The 18,844-nt window shown below is 31.5% G+C and overlaps 1 pseudogene; it reads left to right on the top strand.

The window, feature by feature from the left end:
• Positions 1-2,988: 2,988 nt before the first annotated feature.
• LOC120187822 lies at positions 2,989-4,145 on the top strand (annotated as a pseudogene).
• Positions 4,146-18,844: the final 14,699 nt, after the last annotated feature.

Consider the following 18,844-nt stretch of genomic DNA (forward strand, 5'->3'; position numbering starts at 1 on the left):
AGAAGATGTTGAAAGTCTTGATATGATGGTACTCCTTGAACAAGTCTAATATGCTTACTTACGAATAGAAACATCTAAACGTTGAGCTTCACAAAGATGAACGGTATACTTCTATTCTACCACACTTTGTGAAATTAATAAATGTAATCATACAAAGCCATATAAGTGGAGATTATTACTAGGTCTAATTATGCAAAATCATCAAAAAGATATTATGCTCATCATTAAGAGCCTATTATCTATAAAATAGAATTATCATTCAGTCCTCGAGTTCACCTAGCATCAATTAACATTCAACTTATACATTCAGCATATGTATAAATACAATACCAACACATGGTGTCATATAGCAATTAGGTAACGATAATATGGCAAATTTGGTCTCACTAAAGCATCGATAATGATTCTCACGAACATAATGTAATATATGGTTTTTTTTTTCACATAATAACCAGACATCGATTATAGAGGGAAACTCAATCTCACTAACAGAGACTGAAGCTAATATTTCATTTTGAGAGGGACAAAGTATAACTTTTTTAAAGTTAAAGGACAATTTCATAATTATTCCATAAATATTTAAATTTTATTTGTAAATTAAATGTAAAAAAATTGTTGGTTGGGGACCCACTCCCTTAATAATTCCATCCCTGCTCACTAAAACATAGATAACAATTATCGCATATCAATCGTAGGAAGTTGTATGGTCACACTAAGCATTCACGCTAAACATGCATAGATATCTAACAACCTATCGCTATACGCAACGACGACATATGATGAGATATTGTCTATAGACCACACATGTCAACATTTTTTTATATAAGATCAATCAATTTAATTATACAAACATCACTATAAAATCAATCGATACATTCCCTCTCACATCATTATGTGGTTCATTCACTCTCTTAAAACGTTATACGAGAGCACTATAAACTTTTAATACCTAATGTTGTTTAAGCATTAAACATTTTTATTTATTCTCACAATCCATTATTACGCATTAAGGATATCTTATTCATTTCATCATTTTAATGCTCATTCTCATTCCTGAAGTACTCAAGGAAATTTTAGTAATTTTACTAATCTATGAGTACTTTGGTAATATATCCCTCTCAGTGTATTTTACTTAGTTTAATATGTTTAGGCTTCCCTTTAGGCTTAATCTCTTTCTACCAGTCAATCAACATTTCATTGAACATTTTAGAAGTTAAACTTTAACCTTTCATACAATTAATATTAATATCAAATAGAGACTCAATTCCAAGGAATCGATGTTTAGGATATCAATACTCTTAAATAGTATCAATATCAAAATGACACGCTGTAATCCTAACTTTGTTATCAGTACTAATACTAAAAATTTAGTATTGATACCGAAAAATCAATGTTGATGCCTTAAGTGTGGATTTCAATACTACTAGTACAGCCTAATTTTTAACTCGATTTCATATGATATAGACACGTGAAGAATAGTATCAATTTATAAGTCCATAAATGACAATTTTCCGCTGAGAAATGACTCCTAATCTTTCACATATTTAACCACAAAAGGCATCAAATTGAATAAAAACATGCTTGACATTCAAACATTCAAACATTCAACATGCATACACCCACAAAGAAGCGAAGCTCAAGAAACATTTCAAAATTCAAAATCTACTACTTTAATATCAAAACCAAAAACAAATGTTATTCTTCTCCGCTACCATCATCCTTCTCCTTCCCTCCTCCTTACAGAGTTAAGCTCCCTAATTTTGCACAATCAAAAGGCTGGAGGTACTTTTGGATTCCATGGCCGTTGCTTTCTCTACCTGACCATCTGTACGTATTTTATTTTAGGGTAAAGTACACAAATGGTCCCTCGACTATATGCATTTTTTATTGAGTCCCTTGACTATTAAAAGTTACAAAATGGTTTTTCGATTAGATGGATGTTGTTTCGTTGAGTCCCTAACTATTAAATGTTACAAAATGGTCATCTGATATTTATTGTGTTCTAAACTGATTGTTAACATGCTAACTGTGATATAATAAAAACATAATCCTAGAATCTCAAACCACTACCGTATCCCAATTAGCAGATTAACGACAAACTCAAATTGCCATAAAAATTTTAACGAAAAAGAAAGAGTTTGGAACTAAATAAATAGTGGAGTGACCATTTTATAATTGTTAATAGTCAGGGGACTCAACAAAGCAACATCCTTGGAGGATCATTTTGTAACTTTTAATTATTGAGGGACTTAATAAAGCATGACCCTATAGTCAGAGGACCATTTGTGTACTTTACCCTTTATTTTATTTTACAAAACGTACCATTTTTAGTTGAAATCGAGTGATCGTCCTTCTCTCTTATTTAGGCCCAATAAATCCATTGAAATTACTTTTATAAACAGCTATCAGACGAGCTATTAGTTAATATTGTGGTAATTGACTCTCATGATATGTTTGCCTCCAAGATCACATCAATATTCATGGTCATTTTCTAAATTATTAATTTAATGGATTTTTAATAAATTAATCATTTAAAGTTTTGTGGGGTTTTAAAATATTTATTTATGTATGTGTTGTTTTTGTTTCCGCTCTTGAAACACCGTCTTGGAATCTAAAACATCAATTTCAAAATCACATTGGTTAATTCCATTAATCCAGTAATTAAAATAAATTAATAGGTTGATGTGAAATTCTTTTTATTTTATTTTTCTGATTTCATATGGAAGTAGGATGGAAGACTTTTAAATATAAGTCCTCCAAACATAAGTGCTTGTGTTTAAATGAAATACTACTACTCTTAAAGAGATTTACATTGAAATAAAATAATCCTCAAAGATTCTATTAATGGCGACAAAGTAGGAGACAGATTCAAGAATTGCAAATCGACAAGTACGTTGTTATCTTAACTCCCTATATTTTGGGTATCATTGACCCCTATTTTTTACAACCTTCAACTTCTTACATGCATATAATATAACTGCCCATCTGTTTTCTTCTTCATTCATCAGATCATCGTGTAATCAAGATAGATCATGGCTGTGACCATCAGGAAAGCGGCCCTCGTCGTTGCTGGCCTCGGCGTCTTATCTTTCGTCTTCGGAGTCATTGCCGAGAACAAGAAGCCGGTGGCCGGAACCCCAATTCCCGGTAAAGACGTGGTTGTATGCAAGTATCCATCGGATCCCTCCGTGGCTCTCGGTTACATGTCGGTTTCGTTTCTCATACTATCTTACATCGCCGGCTATTGGTCTCTGTTTTACCCTTATAGAGGAAAATCTGTTCCCCAATCAGTTCTCTTTCAGAGCACCGCTTTCTTCGTCTTCTTCAGCATTGCCTTGTAAGCACTTCTCTGTCCATGGTTACGGTTATTTTCTTTAAGGAATTATTCCAAGTTTAGATGCCTCGAGTTTGAGTCTTACCGTGAATTTGCTTTAAATCAGTTTTTTTAAATAAATGTATCTAGAAATGGAATTAGGATCAAACATTGAAAGGGATAAAAGAATATATTAATGTTGTTTTCTAATAGTCCGGTGTTATGTTCAGATGCTTTCTTATCCTATTGAAAATATATTCAGACAGCTGTTTGAGCCTAAGATTTCTAGAAGAACAATAGTTTCCCTTACCACTAAGATCAGCCAATGTGTTTTTATTAAGTAGTTAAATATAAAAATTAGGAGGGACAAATGTTTTATTTGATTGATATTTAAACTAAAAAATGACTTAAAATGTTATTCAACTAAAAACTTTGGAGGCCTACAACCAACAAATGACTCTGTTCCTGAATGTGTTACGATTATTTCATGTATATCCCATATAAAAGTCACTCAAGTATAATTATGGACACCCTTATTAAGATACACAAATTTGATACGGTTATGGGGGCAGGTTTACAGGAGGCCTAGCGGCGAGTCTGCTGTTGTGGCCGACGATCACAGAGCATGTACTTGAGTCACAATGTTCATGAAAATCTGAGCACACAATGCCCCACTGCTCAGACTGGACTCCTAGGTGGTGGTGCGTTTGTGGCCCTTGATTCAGCCCTCTTCTGGTTAGTTACCCTTATGTTGGCTGATAATGCCCGTCAGGATCACTTTGAAGAAGTTGAAAACGACACTAAAGTTCAGTCTCTCGTAGCTGCTGAATAAATACCACAATCAACTGCTAAACATCTCTCCCCAATCTCAACTGTCTTTTATCTTTATGTCTATTATTTACACTGTTTCCATTTCATAGTGATAATCTTTCTACGACTGGTGTTTCTTCTGCAAAATTAGATATGTAATTGGATATAAATTACTTCTTTTACTTCTGCACTCATTCTGATGATTATTAGTGTATTTGGAACATTGAGCATTAATGAAATTTGAATTACTACATTACTTCTAATGAATTGTCTACATATTTGAAAGATGTAATGTATTTTATCAGAGACAAAACAGATGTTAATTATTTTCAATAATCAACATAAGATACACGCATTGTTTGTTAAACTAGTAGTAATTAGTAAATCGTTTGATATAAAAAGGAAACATTTTAATAAAAATACCATTCAAATCCGTGATTTAATCTATATAATGTGCAATTGCTTTTTATTTTGAAATCTAATTCATTTACCATACAAAATAAAATTATAAAAAAGTTGAAAATTAAATAATTCAAAAATAAAAGATACAAACAAATATCTTATTAGTGATAGATAAGTATGATTAAACTAACATAATAATAAAATATGATCACATATTAACAAATGATTTTATCAAATTTAAATATAATATATTTGAACAAAGGCGGAGCTCTCTTGAAGTCCGAAGGAGTCCGGCCTTGTAATTTTTTTTTGATAGATTTTTGTCTAATAGTATTTTAATTCATATAAAAATAAGTATTCAAATTAAAAAAAAAATATTAAATATTTAATTAAGTAGGGCTCAGACTAGGGTCTTCAAGGAATAATAACAATCCCTTTACCATATAAATCATTTGGTTCGTGCTCTGAAATTTAAGTTTAAATAGCTAATAAGCTATTATATATTTCTTAAAAGTTCAATATTAACCCTGTGAATTTCTAATCCCGATTTTATCCCTGTAATTGGAGTAACTCCAAACAGCTATCGAGATTAAAAAAATCAACTCAAATGTTAAATCAAGATAAATAAATCAAAAAATAAAAAAATCTTTTAGAGTTGTAATTTATTTTTCTCTTTATCTCCAATTTGTTCATTCCTAAAAGTCTGTTTTTCTTTACAATCAGCTACCCACATTTATTATAGTACTAAATTTATTCAGTTTGATGTTACAACTAGATGATAAATACAATTTCACTTATTAAAATAAAAAATGATAATAATTTAAAAATCAGTAGAATAATTTTTTCTATATGTGCTTAGCAACACTTTAACTATAGCAAACAAAAGTGGATAAGATTTACATTTTAACGTGACATGAAAGCAATGAAAGCTATTGCGACTTTAAATATTGATAATAGGACAACAAATTATCCTAAGGCTTCGATCGAAAGGTCATCCCCTCTACATTATGGAGTATATTAATGGCTACAAATCACGAGTAATATCAAACAATTGCGAACTGATCAGAACGTAGTTATTTTAATTACATATTTGGGCTATAATTGACCTCTACTTTGTCAACATAAACTTTTTCTATATTACTAAAATTCAAGGTGATATTCTTTCTCATCCTTTTTGTTGTTGATAATCAATTTTAATGTACAACTAAATTAATGTCTATTATTTATTAAATGTACAAATTTTAAATAGGCACAACAATTTTTTTTAACAAGTGTATGATAATTATAAGATTGTATATGTTTAACTAAATGGAATTTTCTGATCGAGCGATGGGACATGGTTAACTGGGTTTCACAAACCAATTGGCATTGTATCCCCCATACAAGCTGAACTCTGGGCCTCTATACTGGTTTACAAGTTGCATGGTCCTATGGAATGGAGATTCTTCAAGTTCAGTCAGAAACCCTCCAAGTTATTTGACTACTCGACGGAGCCAGCACGGATCCAGTCTCGCTTCCACTTGAACGAGTCATCCTCTCTCTCTGTTGTCGCAGTTGGTATACGAAATTCCTCTGGACGTCTAGTGAAAGCAACATGGTAGCCGATGGCATGGCTAAACACCCCCTCCCACTCAACTTTACGCTGAGCATTTTTCATCTGCTCCTGCTTCGGTCGCACACCTTATTTAAAGGGATGTCGATGGTCCACCTTAAGTAAAAACTCTCATTAGTAGATAAGGCTCTAGCCTCTTTTTCATTTAATTTCCTTTTATTAAATTTATTGACAAGACATATATCTTATAAATGTAATTATTTGAACTTATAATTTTTTTAAAAAAATATATTTTTTTACAACTAAAATCACTGGATATGATTATTTATTAAATTTGCAACATTTAACATTAGTGCGATTTAAATTATTACGTTACTTTTAAGAATTATTACGAAGACAAAACACGACGGATGTTAAATATTTTCGGCTAACATAACACAAAAGTTTATTGATATTAGTTATGGTGGAATTTTATATAATTTATAACACAATGAAATTCTTTTACAAATAATATCTTATGAATTTATTAATCTTGTATTCTTTTCTTGATAAGAATGAGTTATATGTGTTTCTTGTTTACCTCGAGGCGTAAGTATTATTTGGTTTAGAAGAGTGAAAGGATTTTGAACTTTTGAAGAAAAAATCAATTAACATTTTATTTTATTTCATTCAATTATACGTTTAAATCTAAAAATTTAATCGTCATAGTTCTTTAATTGATAAAAATCATCATTAATCGTTATAATACTAACATGACAATTCACGATGTTGATATGGTTCTTTAAATCTAAATAACTGAAATAATTTTTAAATATTAAAGATTTATTGAATTATTTTAAATTAAGATCGATTTAATAGAATGTATAATTTTTTAGACTAAACTATTATTATATCATTACATTATTACTTTTATTAATTCAAAAGTTAAATTTAACGATGAGTATTAAATAAAAACAAAATATAATTTTAAAAATTAATTAAGTGACCGAAATAAAATTATAGAATGAGATATCAAATAAATAATTTAGACTAAAACATATTCTTGGTATAAAATATTTTAAAGAAGTTTAATCAATTGTCATAAAAAGAAAATATATTTTTAAAAATAATAATCGTGATAATTCAGTTTATTTACCTAATTACTTTTAAGTGGGAACATCCAATAATTTCAGAATTCAAATACCAACACCTAATCTGTTCTTTCAAATTTTTCTTAATTTTTAGAATATGCCTCCTTTGCAAATAAAATAAAGGAAAATTCTACCACGCTGGGCAAGCGGTGATGAGCACCGATAAATTAAATTGTAAAACTATAAAATTATAAGGTACTCAACGTATAATTATATTTTAGTTAAAAATGTAATTGTAATTTTAATTAAATTCTTTTTTTAAAATATTTTTTGTATAACTAGTTTAAATAGTAATCCCTAGTTACAAAATCCTATTTTTTTTAAAAGCTATGATTTTCTCATTGCCACCGTCACCGGTTTCGTCTTCCTCCTTCGATTGAATCGTTGTTGTTCACCCCTCTCGACGTGGACGCTATTCACCACCGTTTGCGCAATCAACCCATTAAGGTAAGAGAATAAGTTTATTTTGATTCAAACATGGTTTTTCGTCCAAGTTGTCAGCGCCTTCACCGGTAGTGGTTGTGGTTGGCGGTGTGGGACTTTGTTGAACTATGTTTTGATATAACAATTTATAGCAAAATGTATTTGGACTTGAATTGAATTTATTCAAAGTTTTCAAAAATAATTCAAAGTTCATTTAACTTGGAATTGAGCACAAAGTTTTTCTGGACAAGAAGTACCGATATTGTTTTTATAGTATCGATACCTCATGAACAATATCGATACTGTTCACATGGTACCGATACCAAAGGTAAGGGAAGTATCAATACTTACTAGGTAGTACCGATATTACCAGTACTGCTCAAATTCCAGAATGCAAAAATGGTATCGATATCCAAAGGGGTACCGATACTACTTTACATAGTAATATCGATATCATAGGCTTAGTATCGATACCGTTAGGCCCAACGGCCAGTAACAACTAGTTTTATTTAAAAATAACAAAGGTAGTACCGATACTCCCTATAGTAGTATCGATACCCTCTGTACTGGGTAGTTTTATTTTGTAGAGAAAAAAACATCCCCAACGGCTCCAAATTACTCCCAACGGCTACAAACTCATTCCAACACATAAATAGAAGTTAAAGACACTTGGAGAAGGGTTAAGAACACCTATCCAAGCAATAAAAACAAGAGAATAGTTTTTCACTTTTTATTTCTATTCTCTTGTAAATATTTTTTTCTTGTGAGCTTAATTCTTTGTAAACACCTACCTTAGAGAGATTTTCTTATTTACATTTCTTATCCTTTGTGTAAAGGAGATTGGTTCTAGTTTAGCCATTGAAAAACTAGAGAATGTAAAGGTTATCTCTTGATCATGTAAAAAGAAAGAACAAATTAGTGAATTTGTTAGAAAAACCTTAGTGAGGAGCTAAAGTAGTGGATGTAGACTTAGTTGAGAAGTCGAACCACTATAAATCACTATGCCAATTGTCTATCTTTTATTCTCCTTACTCCCTATTCTCAAATTTGCCAATTCACCCCTCTTGGAAATATTTTTTATTGTCAATTGAGCTTCAATAATCCAAACATTTGGTATCAGAGCTTAACTCAATCGAAGGTTTAACCACTTTGAGACTATCCTAGAAGAAGCTCTATCAATTCCCAACACAACCGAGAAGATAACTTCCACCTCTGGCTCGTTCTACATAGAAGACTCCCAATCGATCAACAAGCCTCCACATTTCAATGGAGTAAACTACCGTCATTGGAAGAAAGTAATGAAGTTATTTATCCAATCCAATGATCTTGATTCATGGGAGATGATCGAGAACAGATACTCTTCTCCTACGAAGAAGGCGAAGAAGTGGAGTGACCAAAAATGGAAGAAAGCTCAACAAAATGGCAAGGCCATGCACATGTTGCTTTGTGCATTTGGTCCCAATATCTATGAAGGAGTTTCTTCGTGTTTTAATGCCAATGAGCTTTGGAATAAGCTCGAGGAAATCTACGGAGACAAGAAAGAAAACAACAAAGGTGGTGTCTTTAATGGCTTATGAAGAGCCCAAGGTATCTTCTAACTCAAGTGAGTCAAATTCTTATTCTTTTAATGACTTACAAGATGCATACGATGAATTATTTCCAGATTTGAGACCATGAACTCCAAATACAAGAAATTAATTTCTAAATTTAAAGTTGAAAATGATTTTCTTTTGAAAGCTAAAATGATTTTGAAAACCAAAATGAAATTTTGAAAAATGATTTAGAGCTTTCTAAAATGAAAATTGAAAGTATTGTAAAAGAAAATTTTGATTTAAAAATTAAGCTTGAATACTTAACAAAATAAAAAAGAAATTATTTTAAACAATTTATCTAGTTTAATAATGACAAAATGCTCACATTGTTATTATCATGGTCATAAGGAACATACTTGTCCTTTAAAGAAAGGAACATGTTATAAAATTAGACAAGTTAGGGTTCCCAAGGGAACAAGGGGCATTGAAACTAACGTTCAAGGATCCAAAGCAATTTGGATATCAAAATCTACTTGAATATCTCTTGTAGGTGTGTGGGAGCAATGTGATGAAAACGAAGATATAAAATGCTCTAGCCACACTTTGAAAAGGAATGGGTAACCTCTAAGCTTAATGCTTTTGTTTTTGATTATTTGGTTGCTCATATTGATTTAAGCATGCATGAGTTTTGATTTTAAATGATTTTATGTTTTCTATCTCATGTATGTTAAAAAAAGGTGTTATGATGAACAATTTAAAGATTTAATGATTTTTCATAATTTTTAGTTCATCGTAATGAATTTTGGTCAAATTTGGTAATGCAAATGATATTTCTCTAACAATTAATATCAAATTTTCAAATGCTTTGATTTTAAAAATTTTAAGCTTTTGACCTAATTTTAAATGTTTATGCATGTAATTTAAAATGCAAATGATATATCTCTAACAATTGATATCAAAATTTTCAAATGCATAACATTTTTTTGGAAGGCTTTATGCATATGTACTTAATTTCAACAATTCGTATTGCATAAAGATTATTTTAGACTTGGATTATTGAATTTCATGTGTTACTAATATGTTAGTTATTCTTTGTGAAATTCAATTTTGTTTAAGTGTCAAGCTTATAAAAGTCAACTTTTTTTGGAGTGCACTTTTTGAGGGGGAACTTTGATTTTTCAAATGATTTTAATGTCATATTTACCACTTACTCTCCAATGTTATTTTTGAACTTTAAAGTTTAATTATTTTTTATATAAAAAATGGGGTAGAAGTGTGGGTTTGAAAAAAATCAATTTTTTAATGAAAAAGGAGTTGAACATTTTCCAACAATTGATATATTTTTCATTAAATATTTTATTAAGGGGGAGTTTTGCCAAAAACAATTTTTAAATGTTTTGTTATATCAAAAAGGGGGAGATTGTTGAACTATGTTTTGATATAACAATTTATGGAAAATATTTTTGGACTTGAAATGAATTTATTCAAAGTTTTCAAAACAATTCAAAGTCCATTTAACTTGGAATTGAGCACAAAGTTTTTCTAGACAAGAAGTATCGATATTGTTCTTACAGTATCGATACCTCATGAACAATATATGGTATCAATACCAAAAGTAAGGGAAGTATCGATACTCACTAGGTAGTACTGATACTACCAATATTGCTCAAATTCCAGAACGCAAAAATGGTACCGATACCCAAAGGGGTACCGATACTACTTTACATAGTAGTATCGATATCATACGCTTAGTACGATACTGTTAGGCCCAACAACTAGTAACGACTAGTTTTATTTAAAAATAACAAAGGTAGTACCGATACTCCCTATAGGAGTACCGATACCCCCTATAGGAGTATCGATACCCCCTATAGGAGTATCGATACCCTCTGTACTGGGCAATTTTATTTTGCGCAGAAAAATATCCCCAACGGCTCCAAATTACTCTCAATGGCTAGAAACGGCCACAAAATCATTCCAACACATAAATATAAGTTCAAGACAGTTGAAAAAGGGTTAAGAACACCTATCCAAGCAATCAAACACAAGAGAAGAGCTTTTCACTCTTTATTTCTATTCTCTTGTAAATATTTTGTTCTTGTGAGCTTAATTTTTTGTAAACACCTACCTTAGAGAGGTTTTCTTGTTTACATTTCTTATCCTTTGTGTAAACGGGATTGGTTATACTTTATCCAATTGTCTATCTTTTATTATCCTTACTCCATATTCTCAAATTTGTCAATTCACCCCCTATTGCAAATTTTTTTGTTGTCAATTGAGCTTCAATAATCCCATCAAACTTCCCCCTCTCATTATTTTTCCCCAATCCCATATTTCCTAAACCCTAACCCTAACCCTAATTTTAAAATTCATCCAATTATATAACTTGAATTCTTTAATTGATTTCCAAAATTCATGTAATACCCCGAATATTGGGTCATTGACTATATTGAAGAGATTTAAAAGTTGGAGGATTAAATTGAATAAATGGTCAAGTATAAGAAATTATTTAGGAAATTGTGTTTAAGACCAATTAGTAAGAATGAAAGGGTATTTTGGTCCTTTAGAAGGAAATATATTTAAAATTATTTTAATTGGGGTATTTAAGAAGAGGAAAAAGAGAGAAGTTAAAAAACAAGCTAAGTCATATTCTCTTCTCCTTGTTCTCGTGTTCCCATGCTCTCCTCCATAGCCAAAGGTAAGGCTTCATCTAGCGAGTTTTTCCTTTTATTTTTGGTTTGTTCTTGAAACCTTAAGTGATGTGTAAGCTTAAGGAAGATTTAAAGATGATTAAAACTAAGAGATGAATGATTTATTTGAGATTGAAGAAAATGAATTTATGAGTGATTAGTGAAATATGAGTTTTTATTGATGTTTACAAGTATATTTGACTTGTAAAAGAAGTAAATAAGAGATTAGAAGCCTTGGAAGTGATTAAAACATATTAGAAAAAGTAGTATGATTCTTGGTTTGAGTGTTCTTTAGAGAATTTGGGTGTTATAAGAAGATAAATGGAGGAAAGTTAGTTAGGTTAAGTAATGGTGAGTTTAATGGTATTGTTGAAGGTAAAAGTAAGAGATTTAAATGAAATTAGGGTAAAAATTGAGCTGAAAAGTGAAAAAATATGGGTAAGGGTATCGGTACTGGAAGAACAGTACCGATACTATAGGTTTAAATTTGAAGAAATATGATGAACAATATCGATACTGATGCGATTAGTATTGATACTGATGTGGGTATCGATACTAAGAAGAAGATATCGATACCATGGATTCTAGAATGCAAAAATGGTATCGATACTAAAAGGGAGTATCGATATCATAGTATAGAAGTATTGATACCATGGTATCAATACTATTGAGCCTGGAAAATTTAAGATAGGATGAATTTTGATAGAAATTGAAAATAATAGTACTTTTTAGTATTATTAAAAGTATAAATGTTATAGAGTATACTAACATTGGTAAGGTATGTTCAATTAATGGATGTTTGTATAGATCATAACCAAGTTCCTGAGTCAAGCAAGAAAAAGGGAAAAGATAAAGTTGTCGAATAGTCGAACATCATTACAACATACTAGCGAGGCATATCAGGTGAATGCATTTTTTTGTACTTGTAATAAAAGAAGGAAGACTCACGATTAGTCAACTTCAAATGTTTTGTTAAATGTATGTTTTACAACATTTTGGTATATTTTGATAACGTATATATGAATGATATTATGAATAATTTTTAGAGTATGAACTACTCTATAATGAAAGTTAAATGCATAACAGTGTATTTCAGCTTAAAAGGTGCCACTGATGAAAGTTAAATGCATAACGGTGCATTTCGGCATAAAAGGTGCAACTAAGAAAAGTAAAATGCATAACGGTGCATTTCGGCATAAAAGGTGCCACTAATGAAAGTTAAATGCATAACGGTGCATTTCGACGTAAAAGGTGCCACACATGGTATTCATAAAAGGTGAATGACCATTTTGCACTTCGGTGCAATGCATGTACCTTACATTCTTATTTAATATACAGTGGGAAAAAAAGGATAATTGGGAAAAATCTACAAAAAGATAGGTATGTTGGGCATACTAAGAATATTTTCAATGACTATATGAACGAAACTTGGTTTAATTGACATGGTTAACTGATTTTATGAAGAATACGATTTAGTTCATACTTCAATATCCATGATATGCTTATGTATGAATTTCAGTTAATTTACATTATATTGCCTCACTAAGTAAATACTTAGTGTGTGTTAATTTCACGCGTAGATAAGAGCAAAGACTAGCCAAATAAGGAGTGCAACAACAACTATCGTCTATCCAAGGTTAACTCATCAGTAATAGTAGGACAATCATGTCTATTTTGAAAATTAGATGACATCTATTTTGAATTTAAGAAAAATGCTCTAGAATGTATTAAAGTGATAATTTTGATAATATGTTATGAATAATGTTTTATCATTATATCAAAATGTTTTGTTTTATTTTCGAAACAAAATATTATGGGTTTTACAAATAAGTAAATGTTTTTAAAAGTCACGTGACAACTATGAATTGTGTACAAAAATGTATACGAAAAATGAGTGTTACATTTATTGTTATCAGAGCTATAGGTTTAGCTTATTCTCGGTCAAAATCAGGTTTATTTGAATTTAGAAAAAGGGATTACATGCCATTAAGATTGTTAAGGTTACTGATATGGTGCCATTAGAATGTGATTGATGACACTCTTTACTAACTTTAGTGTTAATATTATTATGTCATATAAGATGGCAGAATCTTCGAAATCGCGAATAGCAGCCGAACGAGAAAATAAAGAAGGATCGGGTAGTGAAAGTTATGAGGAGAATAGTATGAGGAGAATAGTGAGTATCCGATTCCATCCAAGAATGCTAGTGCGCTTGCACATCAAGGTATGTCAGTGCCTGAGTTTAGAGATTTTATGCAAGCTCTCAATGCTATTCTGACTAGGTTCCAACCTCCTCCGCCTTCCCCTACTCCTCCAATACCTAGGATGTTGATCCCAAAAGTGCTGAAGAGTTTAGGAGCTCCTGAGTTCCGGGGAGAAGAGGATGAAGGTCCCGTGGAGGCTGATTTATGGCTAAATGATGTTATGGTAATGCATGAAAGTCTTCACTGCTCCGAGTCGGAAAAGCTGGGTGGAGTTGTATCTTTACTTCGGAGATCAAATAGAGTATGGTGATCAAATACTACGATGTATTCACCACCGGAGCAAGTGACCTGACAGTTCTTCTTGGAGGAATTTAAGAACAAGTACATTGGTGAGCAGTTTAGACGGGCGATGCTGCTAAAGTTCCTTAATTTGAACTAAGGTGATCGAGCAGCACATGAGTACGAGGCCGAATACAACAAGTTAAGTTGTTTTTTCTACTGAGATAGTTCCCAATGATAAGGCTCAAAGTGATTGGTTCATTGAAGGTTTGAGGCCAAAGTTGAAAGAGATAATGTTAGCTTTGAACTTGCCTATCTTGCAAGAAGTCATAAACCGAGCCAAGGCAATTGAAATAGCTCAAGAGGAGACCCTAGGAGTGGAGCAGAGTATGAAGATGGGGAAAAGAGTTGGAACACCTTCAACTCCCCCATCAAGCTAAGAGAGGCAAGGGCTCGAGTTCTAGATATACTGACATAGATGATTCTACTGTAGCTTCGCAGAAAACTAAACAATCCAGTATTTTATTGCTAGCTCGGGTAGAGTAATTGAACAGAGACCTCAATGTCATACATATGGAAAATTTCACAGTAGAGTATGCAGATTTCTCAGTGGAGCTTGTTTCCAGTGTGGTGAAACTGGTCACTTTTCTTGAAACTGTCCCAAGAAATATGGGGATAATTTAGCACAAAATTAGAGATCTGTGGAAGCTTCTAATAGGAGCAGGGATAGAGGTAGATCCAGAGGACCATATGAGTCAATGCCATGATAAGAAACTCAGGGAGTAGCCACGGTTTACAATATTAAGATTAATGAGGATCGGGATGACCCGAAGATCTTAAAAGGTACATTCCATCTTTTTGATGAACCTCTGTTTGTTTTGGTTGACCCTGGTTCTATACACTCATACATTAGTAAAAAGTTGGTTAGAACTAGAGGAATTCCTTTAAAACCAATTTTTAGTGAGATGATAGCGGTAAACCCTATGGGTTACAGTGCGAGAGTAACTCGGGTATGTAGAAAATGCCCGATAAAGATTCAAGGGATTGTGTTCCCGACAAACTTAATAAAGTTGCCTTTCGATAAGTTTGAAATCATTTTGGTTATGGATTAATTGTTTCCACATCATGGATGGGTTGATTATCGCAAGAAGCAATTATTTTTTAAGGATATGAAAGGCTACTAAATAGTAGTGTTTGGCGAAAAAAGGAAATCCCCATCTAATGTGATATCATCCATGACTACAAAGAAAATGATGTCAAAGGGGTGCATATCTTTTCTAGCTAATGTGATAAACACTCGAATATCAGAAGTGAGAGTAGATTATATTTCAACGGTTAGGAGTTTTTGGATGTTTTTCTAGAAGAGTTACTAGGGTTACCTCTAGACTTGTCAGGTGAAATTCCATATTGAGGTTTACCTTGGTTCCAAACCTATTTCTATGGCTCCATATAGAATGGCTCCAATGGAGTTAAGAGAATTAAAAGCCCAATTGTAAGATCTACTCGATAAGGGATTTGTCAGACCAGTGTTTCTCATTGGGGAGCACCTGTACTTTTTGTGAAAAAGAAGGACGGGTCTATGCAAGTATACATCGACTACCGTTAGTTAAACAAAGTAATAATAAAGAATAAGTATCCTCTTATGAGGAATGATGATCTATTCGATTAATTTAAAGGCGTAGCAGTGTTCTTTAAGATATACCTGAGGTCGGGGTACCACCAATTAAAGATAAAAGAGGATGATATTTCAAAGACAACTTTTTTGGAATCGGTATAGACACTACGAATTTGTGGAAATGCCATTTGGATTGATTAATGATCCTGCATCATTTATGGAATTGATGAACCGAGTATTCCAACCTTACTTGGATATTTTGTGGTGGTATTTATAGATGATATTTTGGTGTATTCCAAGTTAAGAGATGAACATGATGATTATCTTCGAGTGGTTCTTCAGACTCTTTGAGAAAATAAGTTGTATGCCAAATTGTCCAAGTGTGAATTTTGGTTAACTGAGATTGTTTTCCTTGGTCATATAGTCTCCGTATAAGGCATAAGAGTAGATCCTAAAAAGATTTAAGCGATAGTGGATTGGAAACCCCCAAAGAATGTTCTTGAAGTTCATAGTTTCTTGGGGCTTGCTGGTTATTATAGACGGTTTGTGAAGAACTTCTCAATATTAGCTTCACTGTTAACTAAGCTGTTATAGAAAGATGTGCCTTTTGTTTGGTCAGAGAAATGCTAAGAAAGTTTTGAAATGCTAAAGAGAATTGTAACAGAAGCCCCTATGCTTATACAACCTGAGTCGGGTACGTGTGTGTACTAGTAATACAAGTCCTTTTCTAGTGTATAATTATGGTATCGATACGTATGGTGTTCCAGTACCTTTGTAACAGGTGTACCGATACATGTGGATTTTTTACCTATAAATACAATCTTATCCGATGTTTACCCAAAGTATATCAAATATTAACCTTAAGAACGCAAGTTTCTCTCTAAAATCCACCCATTTATCACTCAAAATTCTTCACTGTTTTTGTAAGACTTTCAAGGGATTTCATCTCCAAACAACGAATCGTGCATACTCATCACATATTTGTTGTTTTCCCAAGGTATTATTTCCTTTTTTATTTAATTTTCTCCACTATGTTATTTTTTATGGATTTTGGATTCTTGACTGAATCTGTTTTAGGTTTATAGGATTTAGATTGAATATATAGGTTTAATTTAATCGAATACAATATTTTGATGTAGGTGTTTTACATCTACACTTAAAATCTAAAATGGACTAAAATTGATGATTATTTGTACAATGTATGTTGATTTTACAGGAATTTGATTTTAAAATGGCACCAAAATCAGAACTTACGACTAAACGTAGTCGTTCAGATAACCCGTCTTTAAGTCAGTCGATAAACGAATCTGAACCTCAACCCGTTTTATCATATTCTTTTAACACATGTTTTGATAAACCCAGAGTAATAAACTTAAGGTTACATTTTTCTAATTTTTCAAATATTTTATTATTAGGGATGAGTGTGTTGTTGATTTTGATTTTATGTCTTATCCCAAGTTTAACTTTCCTTATCTTGGTCTTATGAGGCGTTCGAAATTTTTAACCTTTCTTAAGATAAAGCCACAAAATTTCCCCCTTTAACTCGGATTTTTTATTTCAACGCTCGTTATATTGTTGATTAACCTAGTAACACTATTATTGTCGTAGAGTCATATCTTATGGGCAAGGTCTTTCAACTAGACACCGTAATAATTGTCAGCCATCTAGGTATAGAAAGCATTGGTCGTTTAGATTTATTCTATGGATTATTTTGGATTGGATCTATTGGAATATTTACAACTTTATATTTATGGACTTTGGAATACTATTTTGGAAATTGGTTAATTGTATTTGGGAATATGTATTCTTCTTGAATAAGTATTCGACTTTTTTAATTTGAAAATTGTTCAAATTTATTTTGAAAACTATTCAAATTTGTTTTTATTTGCTTCAAAATTTCAAGTGTTATTCGACTGAAAAATATGAAGTGACCAAAGAAGAAAGATGAACAACACGAGATCAATGCTTACATAATTGAAGCACACATTTTATTTGTCATAGTAAACTAATGATGAAAAATTAATCTAAGTTCAATTACACCAAGTCGAGTATACATTTAGGGTATCATGGACAACCTTTGAAAACCAAGAAACATCGAAAGTATTAATAACACTGAGGTATTGGTACCATGTAATTGAAGTATTTATCCAGACAAGAATTATGTTGCACTTTAAAAATCCATAGGTTCATGCAAGTATCGATACAGGTGGTGTACCGATACCTAGTAGATCTTATTGGATCTTGGGTACTATTTTAGTTGTTTATCAAATCTACTGAATTAAATCAATACATATTATTATGAATAATTTAATGTTGCACTTTCAGAATCAACTAATAAAACTCATAATTCGTATAATCATACTAAAATATATGTCATGCTTTGAAAAATCTAATACACCACCATTATTTTCCATTATTCAGCATTGAAGAAACTACAATGAAAATCCATAACTTCTTAATCATCTACAGATAGTTTACGCAAATCAAAAAGATCAACTTCATTGTGGTTACTTGTGACAAGTTTTGCCAAAATTCTTAGTCGTTCAACTCCCATCTATTGAGTCTACATAATAAATTTATATAGTCGTTTAATATCACACAATAGTTAAACAAAACTATAGGGTATACTTTACCATGAAACTAATCTTCGACCAATCATCTTTGTCATTGGCTTCTATATACTTCAATATGTACATGCCACAATCATCTCTGAATCCAATATCTAATAAAATAATTTATTACAAAGAAATATATAGTCCAAAAAATAGTATCTTTAATTTTAAATGTAGATAACGTACACATTTGGCTATTTCTGTAATCCAAGAAAATGGATTGGAAATTTTTAAACATTTTCAAATAATCTACCCAAATAAGCATGACTCTCATAGATATGC

Source organism: Hibiscus syriacus, unplaced genomic scaffold (genome assembly GCF_006381635.1).
Source record: "Hibiscus syriacus cultivar Baekdansim isolate YM2019G1 unplaced genomic scaffold, ASM638163v2 tig00113726_pilon, whole genome shotgun sequence".
NCBI classification, from domain to species: Eukaryota; Viridiplantae; Streptophyta; class Magnoliopsida; order Malvales; family Malvaceae; genus Hibiscus; species Hibiscus syriacus.